Raw genomic sequence first — 6,715 nt, forward strand, 5'->3', positions numbered from 1 at the left:
TTTTATTTCGTATTTTTTTTTTTTTTTACATTAAGAATAAAATTTATATAGTTAAAAAATAAGTAAGAGAAAAAGAAAAATCTTCGAATATTTTCAAACATTGCTTCGTTTTTCATAACAAAAAAGATAAAATTTTTATTAAGTTATTCAATTAAAATAATAAAATGCTACATTAAAATAATAAAATAGAAACGTATACGTTACGTATGTGTACGGGGGTGTCTATATCTATATATACATATGATATTCTCATGTTCTATTGGATTTATCTCATTACACGTACGAACTAGTTGTCTCTATGTTTGTCAAAGAGAACGCATACTCCATTTTGATTTGACATTAGCAATTGAGGCAGAGAAACGTGATACTAGTATCTAATGTAACTATCTCTTAACACAAGAACAGATAATATGTATTATATAAGATTTTAAAACTAGTAGATAGATTTTTTTTGAAATTCTAATTAGTAATTAAACAGTATCTAATTAATATTAATAAACATAATAATAGTATAATAAAAAAAAGTATCATATTATATTATAATAGTATTAGAATTATAATAGTAATAGAATTATAAGTGAAAAGAATTCATTTTCATAATTTCTTTCACTTTAATTTTTTTAAATAAAGCATATATATATATATATAAAATACAAAGATTGATATAATTTTGATCACGTTCTCAGCCTGTTAATAATAATAAAAGTATGTCCCTTTCTCTTTCTCATTCTCTCTCTTTCACTCTCTCTTCTCTCTCTCTTTCTCTCTCTCTCTCTCTCTCTCTCTCTCTCTCTCTTTCTCTCTTTTCGTTCAATTTTTCATATTTTCTCTTCGTACCTATTTTATCACCATGCATCCTCGTTTGCATTCATGTCAGCAGTAGAAACGTCGACGACGAATGGTGATTCTCTCTCTCTCTCTCTCTCTCTCTCTCTGTATGTGTCTCTCTCTGTCTCTGTCTCTCGCTCTCTCGCTCTCTCTCTCTCTCTGTCTCTTTCGTGACTTTTCTCGTGGATAGAATATAATAATGTCGTTGAATTTTTCGTGGGAAATTCATGGGCCACCGTATATATGTAAAAAGGTTACACCTTCGAACGTGAAACTTTTCTTCTGGAAAATATTCTCCATTTATTTCTTTTCTTTGTTTTAAGAAAGTTTAGATATTTTCTGGCTAAGTTCTAAGCGTAAAAAGAAAATATTAGAAAACATATTTATATGACTTAAAAATATTTCTTGATAAATAAATACTATAGAAAATAAAAATGTCTGTGCGGAAGAGAGAAAGAGAGAGAGAGAGAGAGAGAGAGAGAGAGAGAGAGAGAGAGAGAGAGAAAGAGGAAGAGAGAAAGAAAGAGAAATAGAGAGTGATAGAGAGGGAAAGGAAGAGAGAGATAAATAATATTACATATACAAGATGATTACAGTATATTAGTACTGTACATACGATGATAAAACATTAGATAAATTTACTGTAAATAAAATCGAACGACTCTTAAATTAGAGATAATACGTAGACTATATATTTACGCGTATATCAACAAACAGATGTATTTACGTAGAGGTAAATAGAAGTAAGGGATATATGACCGTCAGTTGTCCTTTGGTACGATAACCTTGATCGATATACGTAAGCATCCGTTCAGTTGTGACTCAGCAGCCACAGGGATCGTTTCTATCCTTGGAAGGTGCAGGTAATTACACATTATTTAAAAGAGATTTAATTAATATTTCATATTAGTTACGAATATTTAAGTATTAATTTAGGAATACCGTATTCGTTTCGTTAACATTTATATATATCTCATAATCGATATATATATATATATATATATATATATATATATATATATATATATTTAGGTATATGCGCATTAATTTATATGATTCAGCTGCTTCGTTAGCATCGATATCAATTTAAGACAAGCGAACGTTTCGTTAACATTAATACATACGTATAAAAAGGGTAATATATATATAATATATAATAATAATAAGGATAAATAGGTATATAATAATACATATAAGTTCTTTCAGGTATATACGCATTACTTTATATAACTTAGCTACTTCGTTAAAATCAATATCAATTTAAAGAAAGCGATCGTTTCATTAACGTTAATATATAAACGATATATATATAATAATAAGGATAAATAGGTATATAATAATACGTATAAGTTCTTTCAGGTATATACGCATTACTTTATATAACTTAGCTGCTTCGTTAAAATCGATATCAATTTAAAGAAAGTGATCGTTTCGTTAATATTAATATATAAGCGATATATATATAATAATAAGGATAAATAAGTATATAATAATACGTATAAGTTCTTTCAGGTATATATATATGCATTAGGTTATATAATTTAGCTGCTTCGTTAACATCAATATCGTTTCTTTAATATATATATATATATATAAGTTTAAATTCTTGAGATCACAATAATTGTTTATCTCGTTAGTTAGTTAATTTAATTATCTTCTCTCTCGTTGATCATCTTAAAAATCAAAAGAGAAGAAACTCTAAGAAGCACTCTCCTTCTCTTTTTTCTTTTTCTTTAACCGTACAACTATCCAAAAAATCCTTGAAGGAATTCGTTTTGACCTAGTTTCAGTATCTACTTGAAAAGCGGTCAAGAACTGAGCCATTATTTAATTACGACGTTTTCCTTTGCAACGTACCCTAAACTTTTTCTTGGTATATCAATTAACTTAATAGAGTACGCTGAGTTTTCTCTTATCTAGAAATTTCATTAACTCCGTCACCACCCATATCTATATACGTATCTATACATCTTTATAGAAATTTACTAGGAGTAACGACGAGTAAATGTAAATACGTAATCATCAAGGGCGAGTTTCAAAACAAAACACGTTTTCAAAACAAAGATAAAAAAGCGAGATAGAATAAAATTCTAATCGTATACAAATCATGGATAACCTAATAATATTATATAGGATAAATAACACATACATACACACACATATACATATATATATATATATATTTATATATATATAAAAGGAGCGTAATATATAATAATTTCAACGTTGATATATGTATATATGTGTTATGGGTATATAAAAAAAAAGATACAATTAGATTATATTGTTTATTAGAAATATTAAGTAATATGAATAATCAAGTGATATATAAAATAAATAAAAAATTAGAAACGCGTGTGAGAATTAGAAATCATAGAATTCCGTAAGTTTCGATAAAATAGATAAATTTTCAATAGTTATTTATATCGAAGATCTAACGTCCTACCTATTCGATTAAAATGATCGATTATGTTGCAAATCAAATATATTTCTTTTGTTTTTTATTTTTTCGATCGACTACTTTTATATTTTTTTTCTATCGATTAGATAAGTATTATAGAATCAACCCTCAACGATTGACTTTAAAAATGTGATCTTTTAAGTTGATTTTAGCAGCTTTATCGAAAATTTCTCTTTATCTTCATTTCGTTGATTAAATTTATACGTAAATTTAAATGTAAATAATTTTTTTTTTAAGGACGTTCCTCTCTGTATATTATTTTTCTTTTTTTTTCTCTCAATTAGTCATATCAATTTGTAAAATATATTTGGAACAAATGAATTTCTCTTACTTTTGATTACAAAACGTAGATAATTATTTAAATGGTCGATGTAAAAATGGTCCTTATTAAAAAATAGTACACACACACACACACTGATATGTTTATGGATGTGTACATATATCGTTGAGATGAATTTCTCGTAACCAAGAAGAAAGAGATTACTCGGAATTGGAGCATGAGGTCGAAGGTCACTCCCCTGGAGGTCGAAACATTCGATGTTAAAGGTCACGGCTATGGGGCTGTGAAATTCAGCGTGAAAATAATAACGAATTCATTGAAACGCAGGAGCACAAATTTCTCATCCGAATACATTTTATTTTGTTAAAAAGGGAAAAGGGATCTATAGATCTTGATCGAGATCCTTGAACAAAATCATTTACTATGTTTTTGATAATAAAATATTTTATTGTTATTTTATTTAAAGAGATCTAATGATGTGATCATCCTTAATTAGAATCGTAAATTAATTATTTAATAATTATTTTTTTTCTTCTGTTTTTTTACTTAGTTTCTAATATTTTATATAACTATGTCTATTAATGATATCTATCGTGCCAATATTATAATATATATTAATATAATTGTTAACGCGTATTAGATCTATCGTACTAATACATTTTTCAATTAATTGTTATTAGATATACATATACATATATACATACGATGATTAAAAATATATTCCGTGTTTCTCTCTCTCTCTCTCTCTCTCTCTCTCTCTCTCTCTCTCTCTCTCTCTTTCTCTTACTTATCTTTTAACTTAATTTTTATTTTTGTCTAAAAACTTTTCGAGACTTCGACGATGTTAATATGTATATTATATATATATATGTATATATATATACATACATATATATATATATATATTTATATATATATATATATATATATATATATATATAGGCAAAATAAAAAAATGTACAACGATTAAAAATATATACCATATTTTTCTCTCTTTTTCTTTCGCAATTTTTATTTTTGTCTGTAAACTTTTCGTCGACGTTGTTAGTACGGTGTGATAACTAAAAATATATTCCACGTTTCTCTCTCTCTCTCTCTCTCTCTCCCCCTCTCTCCCCCCTCTCTTTCTCTCATACTTTTTCTTCTTCTTATTATTATTATTATTTTTTTTTCTTATCAAGAGGTAGACATCGTTAGACGATTTCAGGCGAATGCCTTGTCGCCTTTGCGACGTGCACAAATCCTATATACGTTCACAATGTTTATCGATAATCTATACTCGATAACGAGAGTGTCTATGCGCGCGCGCGCGCACGTGCATGTATATGTTTGTGTGTGTGCGTGATAGTAGTTGCGGTATCCGTCAGATGAGAGAACTCATTCGAACTCCTTGGGACACGATAACGAAGGACGAAAGCCGCTACTTGGGAAATTATCAGCGCGATGCTTTTAACCCTTATCAAAAAAATTTAACTTCAATTCGTTCTTTCCCTCTCTTTCTTTTTTTGGAATTGAAATTTTCAAATTTTATTAAAAAAAGAAAAAGAAATTTTCATTTGTCTAATACCATTATTATATAGACGTATGTTATATATTTTATATATATATATAATATTTCTTTATTATATTACTTATTATTAATGTAATAATAATCATAATAATAATGATAATAATCAATTTATTAATTTATTACTATTATAATACAGATCGATGAAGAAACATTTCTGTGAAATAAAAAAGAAAAAGAGAAAAAGAAACCGTATAAGAATAAAGTTTCTATCATTTCTAGGTAAAATAGAAATAAAAAAGAAAAGAAGGAAAGAAAGAAAAAAAAAAGAAAAAAAATTTTGTTCTATTGTTAAGGTTCCTTGAGAGTTGTTTTTACTTGCTGTAGTAGAAACTATAGTATGCGGAATACGATTATTAATATTCGTACGAGCAAACACGTTACTTCTAACTATCGTGGGAAATATACATTTGCGGCATAGCAGTACATAGAACAGCACACCATACGTATATTAGACATGTTTCCCAGACCGCTAACCCTAATCGAACTAAGCAATCTATATATAATCTCTACTACACCTACGTAAAACCCATTAAAACGTTTATTAATAAACTAATGATCTTTTAGATATATATGTGTATGGATTAGGTGGATTTAAAAAAAAGAAACATTTAGAAACATTAATATATTCGAATTTGTCTTTAATATTTATAGGTGTTCATTTAATATTATGAATGTGTGTGTGTGTGTGTGTGTATGTGATATCGTAAAATATATAAATACATATCTAATATAATTTAGATTAAAATTATGCAGAGAGGAAACGAGAAAGTATTTGTTTATATCGCTAATTGTTTTCTTCGTCTTTTCAATGTCATTCAATAATAATCATTGCTCGTCGATATTAATCATTGTTTTTCTAATATCAAGGTCAAATTTCTTTCTTTCTTTCTCACTCTACGTACAATGTTAATATCAATGAAATCTATTCATAAATCTTGTTCGTTCATAAATTTTATTCTTTCTGATTTTATTTTTAACATTAACAAGAACAATTGATATCACTTCTTTCAATAACTTTATTAAACCATAATAAACTCCTTCGAAATTTCATTAATTAAGATTTTTTGTCGATTTCAATAATTATTTATTATCTCTTCGTATATCTCTATCTCCTTCTTTAATCGACATTGAGATATTGAAAAAGAACGAAATGTTAGGCGTTAAAGAAGAAAAAAAAAAAAAAAACAAGAAAAGAAATTATAGAAATATCATTGAATCAATTTGTCAAATATGCTTTCGTCAATTCCAACAACTATTTTCATTCTTCTGCAATAATTTGCCCCTTCTCTCTCCCTCTCTCTCTTTCTCTGTCAATCTATCTATATATTTATCTATCTTTGTCTCCATCATAGATAAAGTACTGACGGTGGAACGATTAAACGACGCTACTATTTATAATATAAGGCTCGATCACGAAGAGAGAGAGAGAGAGAGAGAGAGAGAGAGAGAGAGAGAGTGAGTGAGTGAGAGAAAGAGTGTGTGTGTGTGTGTGTGTGTGAGAGAGAGAGAGAGAGAGAGTGAAGAAGAGAGGAAAGACGAGGGGTGTCAGTCGACTCGTGGAAATCGCGGCGCGACA

This window comes from Vespula vulgaris, chromosome 18, assembly GCF_905475345.1.
Source record: "Vespula vulgaris chromosome 18, iyVesVulg1.1, whole genome shotgun sequence".
Classification (NCBI taxonomy): domain Eukaryota; kingdom Metazoa; phylum Arthropoda; class Insecta; order Hymenoptera; family Vespidae; genus Vespula; species Vespula vulgaris.